The sequence below is a fragment of the Solanum tuberosum genome, unplaced genomic scaffold (assembly GCF_000226075.1).
Source record: "Solanum tuberosum cultivar DM 1-3 516 R44 unplaced genomic scaffold, SolTub_3.0 scf00140, whole genome shotgun sequence".
Lineage (NCBI taxonomy): Eukaryota > Viridiplantae > Streptophyta > Magnoliopsida > Solanales > Solanaceae > Solanum > Solanum tuberosum.
The window spans coordinates 921,740-945,041 of NW_006239064.1; the positions used below are offsets into that span (position 1 = coordinate 921,740).

The window sequence follows — 23,302 nt, forward strand, 5'->3', positions numbered from 1 at the left end:
AACAACAAATAATGCAAAAAAGAGGGGAAAATTGTTGAAAAAAATATAAAAAGGGTTTAATTGTCCTTTCAATGCTTTTTTTACTGTTGACCCCCTGAATTTTTACATCTGACGCGCCTAATTTGAGTGTATTTCATGCATTTTGCTAGGTAGGATCCGAGTGTTTTTTTGTTTAAGTTTTGGATAGTTAAAGTGCCTATTTGTGCACTTACAAAGTTAAAGGTCAAAGTTAAAATTTGAAGCCAAGTTTAGGGGTCAATATATGTATTATATCATGTTATCAATGTTGAGAACTGATTTTACAAATGATATTTTTTGTTTGTAAATAGCAGGGAACATTTCACCATTTTTAATCATATTGAAGAAAACGTTTGTGTGTTGTGACAAAGAATCACTACTATAATTGAATATGAAATAACAGTAGCTCGAAGAACCTCAAATATCAGTTGCTGAAGTAGTGATAGATATCTTAATTAAAATATTCAAAACTTTTATCAACAATATAATATAATAAATTGATATTAATAAAATATTTTAAACAATATATCTAGTGATGACATAACAAAGAATGTCAGCCCTTCAAAAAACTCACAAATATGCTTTTTAAAGCAAGTGTTTCTAATTTGATAGAGCTTAACGTAATTACAATAGTAAGTAATGATGTTACTATTGAGTATTATTAAAGTATAAAAATTTCGCCTGCACAATTGCAAATGGAATGATGTTTTATTGTAATACCAATATTCAATAGTAATTAGTCAAGTTTCTTCAAAAGGTGAAATAAATAATTACATTAAGCCAAGATACTTTCTAACATACAATATATATCGATTTTATTAATTTTGAAAATTGATTTATGTTAAAATATAATAGTCAAACATATATTTTATTTTGTCAAAATAAAGGTCATTTATCATTTATTTACTTTATTTAATCTTTTTTTGCAAATAATTATTTTACTCTATTAAATTTTAAATCTCAAATAATTAATTATCGCTTCTTTTTTTCACATTCATATTTATTTGGTCAAAGTTTAGATATTTGATTTAGATTTATAATTCCAAAAAGAGAGTCACTTTAATTAGAAATTACCAGATTTCAGCCAATTTCTTAATGCACACGATCACTTCTCAAATACCCAACACAAACAAAAGCTTTTACACCCCAAATCTTTTCTAATTATACATTTTAACACCAAATCAAATCAAATAATCCTAATTTACCTTAATCGATAACGCGGTTGCCTTTGAAATCCAGATTTGAGAAGTTTGTTTCCAAATCTCTCTGTTATTGTTTAAAATAAGTGTTATTGCCAATATTTAGCTCGCATAATCGTTGGTTACTCACATTCTTGCATTGTAATTCATATTCTTGTAACTGCAATGCTTGTAATTAATCACTTTTTGAGTTTGTTTAAAGAAAAAATATGTTAATATGTAGCTTATCTTATTTTTGAGAAATTGTATTTTGTGAGTGCAAATTCCGGATGGAATGCCTACAATATCAGCAATTGTCCATTCTATTGCCTTGATGTAACGTTTCAACACTTCAAGAAGCAATTTCACTTGCCACTCAAGCAAGTCCGCTGCAATGATAACATGCAAGGTATTATTTGCCCCCAAAAATGCATACCGAAGATGAGCAGGAAGCACTTTCAACTCAAGCTGTGGAGGTTCCTCCGTGGATGGTTTAGCCGGAGGACTCCCATGATTATTTAGATCAATATTAAGCTTCAATGGGTTTCTTGAGTACACACAGTAGTGTAGCCACATGGTGGTAAGGATGTCCAATTGGCCTTCGTCGGAAAAAAATACCGTATATACAAGTAAAATGATATACGAAGTGACTAAATAACATACTTTGGACACCCTTAACATAACAAGCTCTTATAGCCCAGTGGTTTCACCTCCTTGGAATGAGGAAGTGCTCGAGTGTTTGAATCTCACTAGTTCTACATTTTAAAAAGATGTGTTATTTCTGGACACCCTTTGTGAAATTCATGGCTCCGTCACTGAGTACACACCTAGTTCTGATAGAGCAACCACCACTTCATCATACTTTTGAGAGATGAGAATAAGACTGAGGAAGGAATAGAGGACATCTTTAATTTATCTAGATCTACATTAATCTTCTAAGAGGTTTCAATAAAAAGTCTAAATCTTGTTTAACATGTTTTTGAAATTGTAATTGATATTTTTAAGCAGGCAAAACAATTTGTTTCTTTTTGTTTAAATTGGATTGTTCAAATTTTGTTTTCCTCTTGAAATCAAGAACCAGTTTTTGTATCGTTTAATGTTAAGATGAGGATTCCATCATGGTTATTCTTCATTCAGCAAGATCAGTTTTCTGCATATTTAAAACTTTGATCACTTTTCAAGATCTAAGCTCAGTATACTAGGATCAACATATAATTTGGTATGTATATATGAGGAGTGATTCGCATTTTATAATATTTATTTCTTCGCAGACTACCTATGATTAATTAATATATGCATAAATTCTCCACCATGGACACTCCACAATTACCATATGCTATGAGTTATGAAAGTTTCCAGTATCATTGTTTGGGAAATATCTTTAGTTTTGTCACTTTTATTTTCAATGTGTTGTATTACATTTGTGCAGTATTATTAGAAATATTGGTGCTGCATATATATATTTTTTTAAAAACAAAAAGGGTATTTATGGTGACCAAGGTCGTCACTAATCCTTAATTATTGTGGCGAAGATTCTTGCCATTAAAAGTATAGTAGTTATAGTGGCGCAACAAGTCGCCACTAAAATTCATTCTCCTAAGAATAGCTCAACTTTAGAGCCGGTTATGTCGCCACTCGGCACTATTTATGTACTTTTTTGTGGCGACGCCAATTGTCGTCACTAATAACATTATATTTATAGAACCGGCTATCATTTGTCTACAAACAAAATAAAAGATAAGGTTGGTTTTTAGTAGTAGTTCACGAGACCTCGAAGTCCTGATTTTTAGTAGTAGTTCATGAGACCTCGAATTTCCATGTTTCAGTCAGTGGCGGAGCCAGGATTTTCAATAAGGGGGTTCAAAATTTGAAAAAATAGACACACGAAATAGCCGAAAGGGGTTTGACATCTACTATATATACCTAAAAAATTATTTTAACCATAGCCGAAGGGGGTTCGGATGAACCCCTTAATTGTAAGGTGGCTCCGCCACTGGTTCCAGCATGCATTATGCCAACATGTGCCACCACCAATAATTCAAGTTGGATAACCTTCAAACAGTTCAAAAGAAAATATTTCGACAATTTCATTTATTGAGCGATCTAAGCTAGATTTGAACTAACATAGACATATTGCCAACGAATTTACCGTCCGTCCCCATTAACCGCTCGGGTATCGACCCAGGAAGAATCAATTTTTGACTAATTGGTAATCCATGATGAACTTCCTTTCGTCATACCCTACCTCAGGGGAATTCAAAATTGTTATAATTACAGTAGTGTTGGTAGTCTTCAAAAACAATTACTATAAAAGATAAATTATATATAAAAAATTTAATTGTATTTTAAGTTTTCTAAAATGATAAATATTTTCGGGATAGATAATTTTAGTAAAAACGATAAGTTTGGTATATACCAATGGTTATTATTTGTGAATTGCGATAAATAAAAATGTGACATCCATAGATCACCCAACTAATGCACTTAAATTTGGGGGGAAGTTCCTATATATACACAAAATAAGTTACATATACAAAATCATGTTTCAAATTTCGCTCATAATTTCATGTAATAAAATTATATAAATTCTATATGAATTAAATACATATGTATCTTAGTGGCGGAGTCAGAATTTTCGTCAAGGGTGTTCATACTTTAGGAAAAGTAAAAAATTAAACCTTGTTGGTCAGATTATTAAGATTGGAACGTCACTTTTGTTCTCTTAAAAAACGAAACTAAAAAAGAAAATAAACAAAACACCTTAATCTGGACTCAAACATAGGCCCTTGAAGCAACTTTGAACAACCTTAACCATTGGACTATCTTTCTTTAGTATGATAAGGTTGTTCATAAATTAGTATATATCGAAATATCAATATTTAACATGTATAATCATAAAAAAAATTCAACGATCTGAGCACCCATGCTAAGGTGTAGCTCTGCCCCTGATGTAACTGCGTAAATTTTATATGACTTAGTTTTTTGAAAAGATATGTAATTTTGTGTATATAATATATATATAAATTGTATTTATTATGTAATTACGATAAAGTACATACAAATTGAATTAAAACTATATATAAATTTGTATATAATTGTCTTAAAATTGTTGGGTATTGGGCCTGGGAAATAGATTGAACAAGATTGTTGGGCCTAATTAATATGTTTGGATTGTTGGGCCGTCAAATCTTGTAAGCCCATACTATTCTTTAGTGTTTATACTTTAGTCTTAATCAAAATATTCAAAACTTTTATCAACAATATAATATAATAAATTGATATTAATAAAATATTTTAAACAATATATCTAGTGATGACATAACAAAGAATTACACCCCTTCAAAAAAATCACAAAAATGCTTTATAAGGCAAGTGTTTCTAATTTGATAGAGCTCAATGTATTTACAATCGTAAGTAATGATGTTACTATTGAGTATTATTAAAGTATAAAAATTTCTCCTGCACAATTGCAAATGGAATGATGTTTTATTGGAATTTTAATAGTGATTATAAATTGTTTAATGAGTTGTTGTCATTGTTAAATTTCAAATAATTAAAGATAAGGCAGATGTTAAAACGATTAATGCATATTTCTTCTTGTAGTTAATTATAAACCCGGCCATATGAATGTATGTTAAATATTCCTTCAGATCGAGCTATATTGTTGGAGTTATATGTCATGGCTTTTACCCATATCATTATACTTCTAATCACCACCGTCTCAATCTCAAAATTGCTATTCAAACAAAGCTGACAAATTGGGTCTAGTATAACAATATTATCGGCAATATGTAATTTTATTTAACAAACATTGTGAACATAAAATAAATACTTTGAAATAGTTAATTTGTTTATTGTAACAACATCATATAAAAAATGACTAGAATTTATTAATATTTCTTTAAAATATTAAGTTAATTATTAATCCACATTCAATTGCAAATAGTGTGAATATATAATATATATTTTTTGCCCTTAGTTTTCTATTCTATTTGTGTTATATAAAAAATAAATGTTAGTCTTGTGACAATACATGTATTACATTCTTAAATTTACCTATTCCATCTTCTTCTTCCCCTTTTCATTTTTATTATGTTTCTTTGATGAAATGGGAGAGTCTAAAGCTAAAAAAAAAATCTTGTTTTAATTTCTAATCTTAAAATTGGACAAATTTTTTGTAAAATATAATTCAGATACCCAACAAAAGAAAAATGTGACTCACATTTAGAGTATATAAGGAAGGGGAACCAATAACACAAATAATAAAAAACGAAATAATTGAAGGCTGTGTTGGGTACAAAGGAAAATATTTTTAAGGAAAATAATTTAAAACTTCTATCTATTTTCTTCAGAATATGAATATGAACTACGATATCATCTCTACTCTCTTGAGATTGGTTGAGGAGCTTGTTGGAATACACTCAACCTTATGACTCAACGTACTAGACGTGCAAATGAAGGCAAGTCATGGGCTAGATATGCATAAATCGTGACCCGTGACTTAAGGTTTTCAAGCATAATACGATAGGTGATTTGAGAACGGATATCTGATCTGATTATGAAACTAAATCGGCCATACTTCTAATATCAGGTATAAATCTTAACTAATTAAAATCATTTTGTAAAAACTATACTTCTAAATTCAAAAACATAAAATTACATTTCTCTTTTTTCCGTTCTTATTTTTAGAAGGATCAATAATGTTTCAACTTATGGACGGTTTGCAACAAATTTTAAAGTGACAGAAAATAAATTGCAATCACAATAAAATAAAAAGAAACACAACTTTATTGATAAATATTGCGGGTACAATTCTGTTTCTCCCTTGATTCTACTCTCCTAAGATTTATCCATGATTTGAGGGCCGTTAGTGGCGTATTTCTCGAACTATGATGATTTAGATTTGACCTCTATATGAATATTCCATGAATTTTGTGGAATATTTCGAGAGTTTGATCTCTTTATGGAATTTTCGAGATGCCTTTTAAGGGAATTTAGTACCCTTTCTATAAGCGTAAATTAGGGTTTAGGGTTGAGTAGCCTCCAAGAATCCTAATTTAAATTGACCACAATTTGTAGAGTTCCAACTCGAATTGAACACATCTTATAGAGTACAACAAAATTTCAATGTCTAACCTAAATTACATCTCTTCATATATAAATTTAGAAGTCAAAATATTACTTTTTCTAATTGTAGATGTTGGCATTTGACTTTGACTTTTTCATTTCAAAAGGTGCCACCTAACATATCTTGAGAAAAAAAAAATATTATGTAAAGAAATCAAAAAGTCAAAAGAATAATCATGTTATTTGTTTTTTTTTTTCCATATAATACTTCACTTCTCCTCCAAATTTCCATCAAGGGACTTTTTTTATTTCCATTTTATAATATCACCGACTCCATTCAATATGCAAAAAATAAATAAATTCCCCACCACCATTTTCTCAACTATTGTTCTAGACAATTCACATTTAAATCTCCAACATATAATAATTGTGGTATCTGAGCTAGTATTAAAAATAAGGAAAAAAAGCCTGAAATATATCCGAACTTTGACCGAAATTGCTGTAACGATATCAAACTTTGAAAAGAACCTTTTACCCCTACACTATTTAATAGTGTATTTTAAAGGTATATATGTGCCCACGTGGACATCATAAATATTGCATCATTATAAATAGTAACGTGTCCACGTGGGCACATATACACCTTTAAAATACACTATTAAATAGTGCAAGGGGGTAAAAGGTCCTTTCCAAAATTTGGTATTGTTACAGTAATTTCGGTCAAAGTTTGAATATATTTCGAACCCTTTTCCCTAAAAATAAATTAGTTGTTATAGGTTTAATGAAATTTAATACTTTTTTATATAGTAACATCATATTTTGATTCTATAATTTCAAAAATATAACAAGCTCATAATTCATAAGAATTTTAAAATTTAAATACGATCGAATTAATATGATAATGATATGATATACACCTAGACCAACTTCCTTTAAGTCAAAAGAAATGATGATTTAAAAGATTATTAATTTAAATTACTTATATTTTAAGGAATGCACATTAAATTCTCTACTAATTATTTCAAATAATAATAAAAAAAAAAGAACCTAGAAGAATAAGGAGGAAAAACGCATTAAATTCAACGTCGACTAATTCTTGAAGAGTTTAGTCAAAAAAATGTTAATAATAATTATAATGAATTCCAAATTAAAGCTGTTTAAGTAGGCCATTTACGTTCTCACCAAAATGTAAAATTTGGTCATGCATATTTTTAATTTTTTTTTCTGAATATTACACATTTGAACATAAAATTGTTATAATTTTTCAGATTATAATTATAATTTTATTCATGTTCAAATACAACTCCAATTTCTGAATATTTTTTTCAATCTTTTTCTACATTTCACAATTTTTATGTTCAAACGTCTACTAAATAAAATAAAATTAAAAAAAGAGAGAGAAATGCTAGGGAATGCACATATGGTCTGAACTCAATGTATAGTCAAAAAATGCTTTAATTCTAATTGAATTCCAAATATTATTTAAAGCCATGAGCATAATGTTGAGTTTGTGGGTTTAAAATTCTAAAGAAGATATTTTATCGGATTCTCAATCATATTATATATGAATATTAGATAATTTTTTTAATATAAATACATATTTTGATTAAAGCTATTAGATTTTGTCAAATTTGTAACTTTTATTCTGATTCCGCCTCTTAGTATTATAAGAAATATATGGATTTTTCATCGCGAATCAATAAAAAAGTTACGTTAAAAACATGATTTTCCTACTCAGTTTTCACTAAATCAACTAAATGAAAAATATATGGTGAAAATAGATATCCCCTGAAATACTGGGAAGCCTCTTAATTTTTTCTTTTTTCATTTATTCAATCAAAATATTTATGGTTGACTAATATTTTTTTAATTTTTTAGCAGTGAAAACTTTTTTTTATTCACACTAAAAGACGATGACAGTCCAATGCACAAAATATTTCTTATTAGCAGAGTCCGAATAAGGGCATTCCTCAAGAAATATGATGTAGACAGTCTACCCTAATACAAACATTTTGACTGTTTTCACGACTCAAATTCATAACTTATATATCACACAAAGCAACTTTATCATTGTTCCATAGCTCTCCATCACGTTTTATTTTTCTCACTAAAAAAAATATGATGTCTAAAATTTTAAAAGAAAATAATGAAACCATAAAGTCAATTAATATAATGATTATTAAAAAAAACTCCATTTTGTGTGTGAATTTACTTTATTGATCATAATATTTTCCAACAAAAGTGGCATGTGGACCAAACTAGTATGCCCATTTATAAAATCCATCAAATGCTTCCACTTTCTATCTTTTCTATCACTTTCTACACTTAAAACACATTCATAAAATTCATCAAATATAAATAAAAATCATACCATATCTTATTTTCAATATTCTCAAAAAATTAACATTCTAAAAAAAAGTGATGAATATTTTTCATTTCGTCTTCTTTTTTCTTCTTATTATTACTACATCTTCAAGAATTCAAGCTCTCCGGCAGCTGCCGGAGCAAGTTTCCGGCACGCCAGCGGCAAGAAAATCACAAGTTTTTCACCCTATAGTAATTGCTCCGGCAGCTCAAGTTTTTGAGTCATTCAAGAGAAGAATTCCCACTGGATCAAACCCTTTGCACAACAAGAAGAGATAAAATATTATTGTTCGGATCAGTTTACGCGCACCTTGTCTGTTTCAACGTATGAGTATCTGCTACCTCCTGCTAACACAGGTTTCAAATAACTATTGTTACATGGTTATCATGACAAGTTCAAATAACATAACTCTGTCCATCAAAGTTTTTGCAGATAAGAAGAAATTACCTAACTTTTTATTTTATTAAAAGAAGGTCCTATGGTTTTATATATTTTCTTGTTTGAAGGGTTTTACATTTGAGTTTCATTCGTTAATTTTGTACAAAATCATACAACCTTATTTGTAGAAAAATTAAGTTTGATGATGTTGTATTTAATTTCTTGCAAGAATTATTAGGAGTTTTATATCATAGCTTGCTTTGTTAATGGACGAGAAAAGGTTTAAATATGTTATTGAACTTTGAGAAAAGATTTATCTATACCATTCGTTAAAATTTTTGCTCATCTATGTCATTTTTGTTTGAAAAAAAGGTTCATTCATACCATTATTTGTTAGAGATCTATTTTACTAAATTAACTTTATTAATCATGCTTTGAAGCTCTAAATTTGACTATTCTATATGACGTAGTTATTTAATACTAATTAGGATAGAAAATTAAAAATACAATAAAACTCTTTTAGATAAAATAAAACATTTACTCTCTCTGCCTCAATTTATGTGACTTACTTTCCTTTTTAGTCAGTCCCAAAAAGAATGACACATTTCTGAATTAAGTAACAATTTAACTATAAAATGTTTATTTTATCCTTAATGAAATGATTTACAATCACATAAATTTCTATTATTCATTTTGGACCGCAAGTTTTAAAAGTCTTTCTTTCTTTCTTAAACTCTGTGCCGAGTCAAACTACCTCACATAGAATGAGACAGAAGTAGTATTTTTTTTTATGTCAAGATATGATTACTCGGATGGTGAGCTTCTTTCAGCTCTAACTTTGAGGTTGTAATCAATTCAAGTCGGAAGCAAAAACATTTATTTTTTATTTCGAGTTCAAGTAATATGAAACGAAGGTAATAAAATTATTATTATACAACCACCAAGCAATTACTATTAATAGTACTAATAATAAGACTTTTCAAAAAAAGAATGAGCAGTAATAATTAATAGCTAGCTCATTATTTCTATTCTTCTCACTTGAATGCTAATTTTATTTCTTCATAATCATTTATGGACCAAGGTAGTACTGATCAAGTTGTTGGCCCATCCCTTCTTGCCTGTCTGCTCATTACCCAACAACTCCGGAGCGGATACCGCAGAAATAACGTTTATTGATTACTTCTTTTTTTTTTAAAAATAGTTAATGTCATAGAGTTTCAGATTCCATGTATGAGTGAAACTTTGAAATTTCATGATAACGACTATGTTTTTTGGTTATATGAATTGAAATGTGGTTAGTTGTTGGTACATCCCTTCTTGCCCACTACCCAATAATCACAAGCAAATTGATGTAGTAAAAAGAGTGTTCATTGGTCACTTTTTGGTCATGTTTTTTAAAAGAATAATAGCGAATTAATGTTATTAAGTTTCAAATTTTACACGTGAAACTACATGATAAAATCCTGGAGTTGCACTTATATATGGAATTTGACACTATGTCATCGACTATTTTTCAATTATATGAATCAAGAAGTGGATATTTGCTAATTTTTCCCACAGATGCAAATATATCAATGCATTGATTTCGACTCGACTACATAGTCTACAACGTCTTTTATTGCATCACATTAAATCCCCTTTCTCGAGTGATAATTGCTTGTTGGCAAAACATCTTGATGCATGCATCTAATTTGTTGTGTGACAATGAGCGCGCAAACATAAGGTGTACACACTTTTGAAAGCTTATTCGACCATATATAAGTATTAGGTTTTAAAGTACGCATACATGTCACAAAAATAGTACTCCCTCCGTTTCATTTTATGTGAGGAAGTTTGACTCGACACGGAGTTTAAGAAAGAAAGGAAGTACTTTTAAAACTTGTGGTCCAAAATGAATAATAGAAATTTGTGTGGCTGTAAATCATTTCATTAAGGGTAAAATAGACATTTTATAGTGAAATTGTTACTTAGTGTAGAAATGTGTCATTCTTTTTGGGACTGACTAAAAAGGAAAGTAAGTCACACAAATTGGGACAGAGGGAGTAGTACTTATAGCCATATGTCACACGCACGGATTTAAAATCTTGAATTCGCATCTATTCAAAACCATCATCATGCTCTTCTAGTGTATATATAGACATATTTTCTAAGTTTAGCTAGGCAAAAACAAATACAATTTGAGATTTGAGAGTGCAATAAAGATAACTTAACCACTCCACTTTGGTGCACAAATAATCACTTTGTTGAATAGAAAAAATTACATTTGTAATAAAAATAATTTTCTGGAGCTCGAGTCTCCCTTATATTGATGATTTAAAAAGGAAAAATTACAAGAATATACTATTTAAGACCTTAATTTACACAATATTATTTTAGGTTTTTTATTTACAACAATAACATTTAACTTACAAATATGACAATTTATTTTAAAATAAATAAATAGACGATTTAATACTTAATTTATTGGTTAGCGACCTGATTTTATGGGACTCATATTTTTTACCTTTTATTTTATTTACTTTTTAGAATCTTAATCACAATTATATTTGGATACGTTCCTTTAATAAATATCTGACTTTCTCTCTTCTTAACCTTTACACGCTGCACTCTTCTTTTCATCGATATTAGCGCTTTGCTGCTTTCTTTTTTTCCTCCTTTTCAATGCCATTTTATCAAGGAAAGGATTGTACCTCCTTCTTGATAATATACATTAACAAATTACTTTAATTCTCCTTGTTTCTTTTCAAAATCATCTCTTACAATATCAAAAATCATTCTTGCTTCTTAAAAAAATCGATTATGAATAACATAATTGCTATTGATAGTACTCTCCAAAAGAGTCCTCGTTTGATGAAGTATTTATTTCTTCAACACCAAAATTTGAGTTGAATGCTTTCGCCCCTTCTCCCAAAAGTGACTGGTAATCCATCTGGTAGTGAAATTAATTGAGGTCAATAAATCGAAAAAAAAGAAAGGGTAAAGAGAAAGAAGATGGTGTAAACTCAAACATTGTTACTGAGATTCTCTTCTCAAGTTGGAATGGATACGATAATTTGGACATGTATATTTGGCACTTGTTGTTATCTTTTTCATGACGGTTTTCGTCGAATTTCTCTCTCATAGCAATTATGTTTACAAGAGTAATGTTGATCATGTGACTTCTGGACTTCTTCAGACAATCTTGTATGGTTTGAGAATTGGTTTGGCTTATGTTGCTATGTTGGTTGTTATGTCTTTTAATGGTGGTGTTTTCTTGGTTGGTATTGTTGGACACTCCTTAGGGTTCTTGTTTTTTGGAAGTAGGGTTTTTAAAAAACCATCTAGTGGGAAGAACTTGGATCTTTCTCCTATGAGTTGTAGTTGTTGATTAATTTAGTTTGTGATAGCATATAATCGCAAATATTTATTTATAAAATAAACCTACAAATATGTGATTTAGATTTGTATCATGTAGTCCATATAAATTATCAGATTAATTTTTCAATACAAAATATTTTAGTGTATATATTTTGGTGGTCGATTTGGTACAATTGTTGATGATATGTTTTTTTAAATAGTGATATGTATTAAGAAATATACTTTGGTGGTTGATCTGGTACAATAATTGGTGATTTGATGGTTTTTAACCGTGATATGTTTAGTGTATATATTTTGATGGATGATATAGTTAAAATATTGGTAATTTGTTGATTTAAATATTATGGATGGTGTGACTAATTTTTTTGGTGATATGTTGATTTAGAACTATAAAAGAAATTGATTTATAATTGATGGTAAGATTGATTTTAGTTACATGTTTCAACCTTACAATGCATAACATCATAATCTAATCAAGTGTATACCAACTTTTTAGTATCATCAAGTTAATTTATATGGTATACAATGTGTTGTAACCTTTGTGTCAAGTTCAAATTTTAATAATTATAACAATTAAAAATAATTGGTGAATTTGTTGGTTTAAAAATAATGGTGATTTGTTAATTTAAAGTTGCAATATGTTATAGTGTATATATTTTGATGTATGGTATAGCTAATATTTTGGTGATATGTTGATATAGATCTATAAAAAATATTGATTTATAATTGATGGTAAAGTTGATTTTAGTTATATGTTACAACCCTATAATACGTAACACCATAATCTAATCACGTATGTACCAATTTTTTAGTATCATCAAATTAATTTACATGGTATACAATATGATTTAAATTTCGTGTGAAGTTCAAATTAATCTAATTCAATTTTACCATAGTAAATAAATTATAACCAAATAAATTAAAAAAATAAATTCATACAATAATGATAAAGTTAGTTTTTGGTTATATGTTCTAACCTACAATGATGTAAAAAATTATTTAAACCAAAAAAATGAAGGGAGACAAATAAAAAAGAACAAAGAAAATTTTTAGAAAATAAAATGGAGTAAAAAATGGTAAAAAAGAAAAAAGAAAGGAAAAAGAGACGAGTGAAGAGAAAGAAATTTAAAAAAAGAGAGAGAAAATTTCAAGAAAAAAAGGGTGGAGAAGAAAAAGAGAATTGCAAATTCAATATTTTAGGAAGAAGATTAAAAAAAGGAGAAAAATCAGGAAGTAAAAAATATTTAGGGGAGATATTTTAGGAAGAAGCTTAAAAAAAAGAGATTTTCTAGGACAAAAAACGTGTGTTTATTTTGGTATTTTTTCGTTTTTTAATTTTTGTTAATTTTGTTTTGTTTTGTAAAGTTTTTATTGCTATGTTGATGAAAAATTAAACTATTGTTATATAGCAGTAATTTGGGTGCTTATATTGTATAGTTAAGTTTTTTACCTTTTAAAAATCTGTACAAACGGGTCCAACAGGCCCAAAAGCGGAAAATAGAATGAAACAAAACAAAATTAATAAATCCACAAATGACCCATCGTCCTTCATCCATATACTTTCTTAAATCATAGGGTTTCCTTATCTGAGCTCCCGACCATCTCCCTCTATGTCATCGCTTGGAGCTGTTGTTAAACTGAGCTTCTGTTTCTTCTTGTTGTGGATCAGCAACACCTATTATGATGGTGTCGATGTGCCTTTTCCATCTCAGCTCACTTATGTATTGCTTGCCTTGTCTATACTCAGATCGAGAGCTTAATTTCTCCTTACTCTTTCATTCCTTTTCTGTAGAGTTGTATCCCGGTGGATGTAATGGATTCCTAAGAGGAATCGATAGAGGTGCCATGTCTTGTGTGACCTGGGATAGTTGTATCCAGTAAGATCCTTTCCCCTCTTTTTTTTTTATCTTTATCCTTCTTATTCTTGATTCTGTCTCTTTGTATCCCTCTTTGACGCAGTTGCGTGGCTATGAATATGTCACTCGACTTCCCCGCCCCTGTTCATAAGTTCTCCATTTGACTTTAATTTTTGCTGCTGTCATTTTATGTGCACTGACTGAGCCTAGGTTATGTAGATTTTTTTCTCACATTTATGATTACCCTGAAGTGGTAACAACAATCAATGTAAATCTCTTGTCTGTGAGAATTTCTGGTGTCGATATTCCTGTACATGCTTGTGTGTGTTAATAGCCATTAATCCTGATCCTTCTTGGCTTTATTCTCAAATTTGGTACCTGGGCTTTTTCTTCCTTCAAAATGATCTTGCATTCTGCAGATAGATAGTTGTAGTTTTGAATCTGCATTACATTTTCATGATTGAATGCTTCATTTGCTATTTTATCAGCTAATTTATTTGCCTTCTTGAAAACACGCTTAATGTTGAATTGAGTGATTAGTAATAGTCCTTGTACTTCTTCTATTATCTCCGCTTGTTGCCATGGTACCCTCCACTCCTTTCTTATCATCTTTGTGAGAGTAAGTGAGTCTGACTATATCAATGCTTTTACTATGTTATTATTCTTGCAGTATCTTAGTGCATTAAGAATTGCAAGAGCTTCTGCCTGTATATTTGCTCCATGCCCTATCCTCTTAGCTTCTGCGTATATCAGGTTCCCAACATCATTTCTCAGACAAAAATCATAGGAGCTGTCTCCTGGATTTCCTCGGCATGCCCCATCTGTATTGCATTTCACTTTTCCTCTTTCTAGAATCTCCCCAATTACCACAAAATGTTAAATCTTAGGCTTGTAATTATGTTAACTCTCAAAATTCCTTTCCAGTCTCTGGGTATATTAATCCAAGGATGTCTTGTTTTAACGAACTGATATATAGTGTTTACACACTGTTTATGAAGCTTGTAGTAATCCATTTCCATTCCATGTCTCCTGATATTTTGTCTTTTCCAAAGTTCCCACATTAACACAGCCAGAATGACTTGGAGTACTTGCCTCAGTTTGTTTTTGTTTTTCACTCCCCACCAAACTGTAATTGTTTGTTGTAGACCTTAATGAATTTGAATACCTGCACAAATAGCAAACTACTTATATAGCTTTTGAGCTACAGGAGCTGTTAGAAAAAGGTGGGACATTATTTCCTGTTTGTATACTTCACAACAATAACATCTGGAAGCAATATTAATTTTCATTTTTTTAAGATTATCCTATGTTGCTATTCGGCTTTTCCAGCATCTCCAAAGCAGAAAATTAATCTTAAAAGGGATACCCCTACTCCAAATGTTGTTCCTCCAAGTCATCTCCTCATTTCTTTACCTTAATATATCATGTGCAAATCTTACTGTGAAAATTCCATTAGAATTTCCCATCCACCAAGGTTTGTCGATTTCCCCTTCCACCACTTTCGGTCTTATGTCTCTAACAATGTACTTGTCATATCTTCTGATAGAAACTCTCTTAGTTTTTGCCTGTCCCAATTCCCCTCTTTGATAAACTGCTTGACCTCAAATTCTTCTTCCCCTCTTGCTTGTTCTTCAACATAATACAATGCTCTTTGTTTGGTCCAATTATCAAACCAAAAACTGCATTCTCCTGATTTAAGTTGCCACCAGATATCTTGTTCAATTTCCTCCCTAACTTCTAACATTTTCCTCCATGTGTGAGATGCTCCAGCTCCTACAGAAAGTACTGGGTGTACTTTTTTACAATACTTGTTCCACATGAAGGAACTCCACAGTGATGTGGAAGTTCTGAAATTCCACCAGAGTTTCCAAACAAAGCTCTTGAAGTGTCATGTAGTGATCTGAACCCTAGTCCTCCTTCAAGTATTGGATAGCATAGCTCCTTCCACGCGACCCAATGCTTTCTTTTCTCTCCACCTGGTTTACTCCATATGTTTTTTGCAAACACTTAATGAAGTTGTTCAATAATCTTTTTTGAGGGATTCATCGTAGAAAATAAATATATTGGCATTGATTGTAATACATTCGCAATCAAAATGTATCTTCCCCCGTATGATAACCATTTGTTTTGCCACAACATAATTCTCTTATGTGCTTTTCTCACCAGTTACTCAAAATATACTGCCTTCTTACTCCCATAGAACATTGGACACCCAAGATAAGTAAAAGGAAAAAATCCCTGTTTGATTCATGTAAGTTTCCTCATTCTAATACTCACTATCAGTGGTGTATTATCATGAAGGTAAAAGAAGCTCTTGTTCAAATTAATCATCTATCCTGAAGCTTCTTCGTACTCCCTTAGTACCCCCATTATTTTGCTGATTGATTTTTTTATCTCCGGAACAGAAAAGAATAGTATCATTAGCATACGACAAATGATTAATTTACGGACTCCATTTGGGAAGACCATATCCTTTAAACTCTGCCCTCCTCATTCATCTTGTTTAAACCCCTCGATAATACTTCAACAACAATGATGAATAAGTTTGGTGAAAGAGGATCCCCTTGCTTTACCCCTCTAGATGATTGAAAGAAACCAAATGATTTTCCATTCACTAGTACTGAGTACCAGTTATTGGAAATAAGCCTCCATACCATATCAATAATGGTTTCAAAAAATCCAAATCTTCTCATGACCTTTAATAAGTAAATCCATGAAACCCTATCATAAGCTTTTGCCATATCCAGTTTCACCACTACATTATGATTCTTCTTTCTCCGATTAATATTTCTTATTATCTCTTGCGCCAGAAAAATATTTTCTGTAATACTTCTCCCTTTCATAAAACCTAACTGATTTCTGGATATTATTAGAGGTAGCCATCTGGTAATCCTCTCATGTAACACCCTTGAAATGATTTTATTCGCGAAGGTACTTAAAATGAGTGGCCTAAGGTCTGTAAAGTTGCATACCTGCTCTTTCTTTGGGAGCAAGACCAGGTTTGTATGTGTGATGAACCTGGGTAGTTGTTGTCCACAAAAGAAAGCTTGCACCATTAGCTCAACATCTTCCCCTATAAGTCTCAAAGTCAAAATGCATGCCACCTTACAACAATTTTCTACTAAAAAAATTGCTTGGACTTAGAAAATATGGTTTCAATAGAACCTCACAACACCAAGTATACTATGACATTTAGTTACAAATATACATTATCCACAATATGATTTCTGCTAGAAATCTCACAATACTAGGAATACTATGAACTACATTACAAATATACGATACTAACCAAACTCATTATCTCAAAAGAATTTTATGAGTTAACATAAATTGATGGTTCGTTAGAAACGACCATAAAAAGGAATTTTCTCATGACAAACATACATAAAATTTCTAGTAGTTCTTTTCTCTAACCCTATTTGACAATAATCAAATATAGAATTAATATATACATTGAAAGTGAAGGTAAACCACTCACTTGTTTTTCATTGATGTTATGAGTTTCAACAATAACAATGTCAACGACAAAGGGATCAACATAAGTGATGAACCCAAAACCTCTAGGTCTATTAGTATGTTAGTCCTTCATAATCACCGAGTCTATTATCTCACCATACTTCTCAAAGTACTTCACAAGTTGCTCTACAAACCCAAATTAGAAGAACAGTTAGAATCTTTAGAATATCCAACCAGCAAGGAATAATAAAATTAAAAAACACAAACCTCAACTCATCTATAATGACAAATTAAAAATATACAAACATATAGCAAAGTTTAAAAACTAACCTAAAGTTGTCTCTTTCGCAAGACCTTCAATGAAGATTTCTTTGTTCCATAGAGAGAACAAAAATCCAAAATTAATACACATCACAATCACAAAGAAAATAACCTTTGCAAGAGCAGAATAAGAAAACACCTAGAGAACACAAATTGGGCAGATATTTTTTCAAAAAGGTGCACTTGCTCTAGGAAAATAGTGTTTTCTTCATACTTTTGAAACCAAACATTGAAATTACAAGTGTTGTAGCTGCTTTTGTCTAAAAACTCATCCTTCCATTTGTAGAAGGTGAAAAATATTTGCATAGTTCTAGTTATTTTATGAAGAATTGAGAGATCCTGTGAGAATAAAACATAATCTATTTGAAAAAAATATATTGGAAAAACAGATCACCTCCAATTCCAACTTCTAAAAACAACATTTTGCAGCAAGAGAATCCCCAAAAAAGGTTTGAAAAACATATGCTGGACAAAGCCAACAACTAGACTTAATTCGATGAAGTAAAAGTATGCTCAAAAATAGATATCGATAGTAGATAAAAAGCCCTAGACTATACAATTTTTGCATATATTTTTGGAGAAAAGGTGACTTTGTTTTACGAAAATCATATTTTTTTTAAAAAAATGAAATTTTGAAATTGAAGAAGTGCTCAGGAGCTTTTTTCATCGAAAAAATCTTCTTCCATTCCTAAAACACTCGCAAATTTTTTCAATTACAAACCTTACGGGAAAATCGTTTGTAGAAGTTATATTTTGTTAATTTCTAGTTATTTTACAAATGTTTGTGACCTAATTTATGATACAAAATAATTTTTTTTGAACAACAAATGTTGGAAAAAGAAACACCCCTAAGTCCCAACTTGTAAAAACAACAAAAACAAATGCTTCAAAGAGTCCAAAAATTACTTATAATTCAATAAACATTAAAGATATGCTCATAAATCCTCTCGATTACAAATGTTTTGAAAAAAAAATAGTTTGTAGAAACTACATGTGGTTAGTTCTAGTTATTTTATGAAGATTGGTAAGAAAAACAAAATATTTTTGAAAAAAAATGTAGGAAAAAGAAACATCCTAAATCCAACTTCTAAAAACAACATAAAAAGCTTCAATTTTTGAAAAAACACACCTTCTATATCCCAACTTCTACAAAGAACAAAAATATTATTCAATTGTTGAGGAAAAAAAATACTCCTAAATCCCAACTTCCAAGAACAACAAAAATGCTTCAATTGTTGAAAAAAACACATACCTCTATTTCCCAACATCTAAAAACAGCAACAAAAAAAAAGCTTCAATAGCTGAAACATACACCTAATCCCAAATTATAAAAAAAAAATGCTTCAATAGCTGGAAAAACGCATAGGCCTAAATCTCAACTTGTAAAAATAACAAAAAAAATGCTCAAATTGTTGGAAAAACACATACCCCTTTATCCCAACATCTAAAAACAACAACAAAAAAATGCTTCAATGGCTGAAACAAACCCCTTATCCCAACTTCTAAAAACATCAACAAAATAAAAAGCTTCAATGGTTGGAAAAACACATGGACCTAAATCCCAACTTCTAAAAACAGGGAAAAAGTACTTCAATTGCTGGAAAAACACACCCTCCCCCAAATCACAACTTTTAAAAACAAAAAAAAAAAGCTTCAATTGTTGTAAAAACTCATAATCCTAATCCTAACTTCTAAAAGCAACAACAAAAACTTCAATGGATGGAAAAACACATAGACCTAAATCCCAACTTCTAAAATCAATAAAAAAAAAATACTTCAATTGCTGGAAAAGAAAAACCCCACCCATCCCCATCTCTAAATTCCACTTCTAAAAACAACAAAAAAAAAATGCTTCAATCGTCGTAAAAAACATACACCCTCAAATCCCAACTTTAAAAAAACTACAAAAGAAACTTCCATTGTTGGGGAAAAGCTGCTTCAAAGTGCGGAGAAAACCCCCCCCCCCCCCCACCACCCAAATCCCAACTTCTAAAAATAGCAAAAAAATTGTTTCAACTGCTGTAAAAACACAACCCTAATCCCAAATTCTAAAAACAGCAAAATAAAAATTTCAATGGCTGGAAAGCACTTAAACCTAACTCGCAACTTCTAAAATCAACAAAAAAAATACTTCAATTGTGGAAAAAGCCCCCACCCGCCCCCATCCCCAAATCCCAACTTCTAAAAACAACAAAAAATTCTTCAATCGTCTAAAAAAACACACACCTAAATCCAAACTTTAAAAAAAAACTTCAATTGTTAGAGGAAACACACACCTACATCCCAACTTCTAAGAACAACAACAACAACAAAAAAAAATCATCAAAAAGTAAAAAAATAAACATATAATTCAATAAAATTCAAGAATAAAAGCTCATAAAACATGTAAGAAAACAATACCCTGGGCTAGCCTCATCGCAGAAATTGTTCCTTTTGGAACCCATATAGTCAAATTTGACAGATCAGAGAGAATTAAGGTTTACAATTTGTGTTTCTCGAAGCACAAACTGGAGAGAAAAGATAAAAATCACCTCTTCTGATGCTTTATACATAGATGAAAACAGAGTGCTGATTCTCTACGCTTTCTTTTTTGGTTAAGTTTTCAATTTGTTGTTTAATATGTATATGGGCTTTATAACTTCTCAAGTTATATTTGGGCTATCAAACTAATAATTGGTCCAATTTTGTGATCATCTTTCAAAAAATAATTTGTATATAGAGAGAGACTAATATATTATTGATGTACGAAGTAAATTGATTTGATTTTTATTTACGGGAGAATAAAAGTTGTTTGTAGAGCTATTTACGGTTATTTGATAAGTTATTTTAGAAAGATGGTCGATTACACAGCTAGTTGCAGGATACTTTGTAGTTAAGTTGTTTATAGAGTCAGTTGCAGGATACTCTGTAATTAAGCTGTTTACAGAGCTAGTTGCAAGATACTCTGTAATTAAGTTGTTCGTAAAGCTATTGTAAAATAAGTTGTTTATAGAGCTACTTGCAGGTTACCTTGTAATTAATCTAATTTAGAAAGTGGCTTATAATGTTAATAAGTTGTTTGCAGGATACTCTGTAATTAAATTGCTTTAGAAAGTTGCTTATAGTGCTAATTGCGGGCTACTCTGTAATTAAGTTTCTTTAGAAAGTTGCTTATAATACTAATTGCAGGTTACTATATAATTAAGCTACTTTAGGAAGCTACTTGTAGGCTACTCTAATTGAGTTGCTTTAGAAAGATGTGTATAATGCTAATTGCATGCTACTCTGTAATTAAGCTACTTATAGAAAGCTACTTTTGTAATTAAGATGCTTTAGAAAGGTGCTTATAATGCTAATTGCAGGTTACTATGTAATCAAACTACTTTAGGAAGCTACTTGCGGGTTGCTCTATGATTAAGTTGCTTTAGAGAGTTGCTTCTAATGCTAATTGCAGGTTACTCTGTAATTAAACTACTTTAGGAGGCTACTCTGTAATTAAGTTGCTTTAGAAAGTTGCTTATAAAGTTACTCCCATATTACTCTATAGTAAGCTACTTGTTGGCTACTCTGTAATTAAGTTTCTTCAAGAATATCTATTTACATAATTCTCTGTAATTAAGATATATTTTAAAAAGTTGCTTATAATGCTCATCGTAGGTTACTCTGTAATTAAGCTATTTTAGGAAGCTACTCTATAATTAGGATGCTTTAGGAAGCTACTTGCAGACTACTCTATAATTAAGCTTCTTTAGAAAGTTGCTTATAATGCTCATCGTAGGTTACTCTGTAATTAAGCTACTTTAGGAAGCTACTCACAGACTACTTTATAATAAAGTTTATCTAGAAAGTTTCTTATAATGCTCATCGTAGGTTACTCTGTAACTAAGCTACTTTAGGAAGCTACTCGCAGACTACTCTATAATTAAGTTGCATTAGAAAGTAGCTTATAAAAGTAATCCTAAGTTACTTTGTAATTAAGCTATTTTCAGGGTACTGTGTCATTAAATTATTTTAGTAAGTTGCTTATAATGTTAATCATAGGTTACTCTGTAATCAAGCTATTTTCAAAGTACTCTGTAATTATGGTGCTTATAAAGTTATTGTAGGTTACTGTGTAATTAAGCTACTTTTAAGAAGCTGTTAGTAAATCTACTTATAAGCTTCTTTGGAAAGCTAGTTGCAGAGATACTTGTAAGATTCTTCAAGAATTTGTTGGAAAATTTGGTCCCTTGTTGGAAAGAGTTTCAGATTTTGTTGAGAAGCTATGTGACTCAACTCCAACAGAAAATAAAGATTATTAATAAGTATATAAATCATAGATAGGTATATAGATAGACTGATATATTATTTTACTTCAAATTGATGTACCAAATGAAATGGTTGAATTTTTATTTATGGAAAATAAAATTCTTTGCAAGTTGCTTGCAAGCTACTTCCAAACTACTTCCAAAACTACTTGCTCTTTAAGCTACTTGTAAGCTTCTCCTGGAAGTTGGTTTAATGCTACTGTTGTATAAACTACTTTGGGAAGCTATTATAAGTTATTATCATTATAATTAAGCTACTTTGGGAAGCTACTTATAAGTTATTGTCATTAAGGGGTTATAATTATGAGGCTAGTAGGACAAGAACACATGACCTCAAGGAATTTTCACAACACCTTAATTTGTTATTTGATTTATTCGTTATTTTTTTATTTTTACAAATTATTGACTAACCTAGTAAATTGAACTAGTTGAACGAAAAAAATTGACGATTCTATATATTTATTTATCTTCTGAAAATGCATTAGTATATTATTAAGTCTATTCTTACACACTTTTAGAGAATCTTAATGATTTTCATAGTAATATGTGATTGAATGGATACAAATTTAAAATTTTTAAAAAGTGAAAAATAAAGTAAAACATTACAAAATAAAAGTATAAAAAGCACAAGAAATTTTAAGAGTGCTCGCTAAGAATGATAAAAGTAGAAAGAAATATTTAATACAGTATAATAAAATAAGTTAAATTTAGCATGATAAGGTAAATATCTTTCTTCCACGTCACGCTCCCTTTTTCATCATTTAATTTTCACGTGTTTTAGGAATTAACTTATGTAATACAATTGATCCACTAAATTTCTTTTCAATGTATCTTTGTCCTCAATATCTTTGATTAGTTTAGTCTTTACTTTTATGAACCAATGAAATATATATGCTTCTTGTACAAAGAGCATGCCGAAGGACTACTACGCCCATCGCGCACTTGCATTACCACCTGAACTTCTTCTTTATACGTTGACCCCCCTGAGAAAAAACCTGGGTCCGCCACTGCTTATATATA

At 30.2% G+C, this 23,302-nt stretch overlaps 1 long non-coding RNA gene across 3 annotated transcripts; it reads left to right on the forward strand.

Annotated features, from left to right (window-relative positions):
• The first annotated feature begins 13,876 nt into the window (after positions 1–13,876).
• LOC107061462 (uncharacterized) lies at positions 13,877–21,578 on the forward strand. 3 transcript variants are annotated; one of them, XR_001473991.1, is made up of 3 exons: positions 13,877–14,057; positions 14,156–14,240; positions 21,338–21,578. It is a non-coding gene; the product is annotated as an uncharacterized lncRNA (long non-coding RNA). The 3 variants fall into 3 exon arrangements; XR_001473992.1 differs by lacking the exon at positions 21,338–21,578 and adding an exon at positions 14,323–14,577; XR_001473990.1 differs by lacking the exon at positions 21,338–21,578 and having other exon boundaries at positions 14,156–14,577.
• Positions 21,579–23,302: the final 1,724 nt, after the last annotated feature.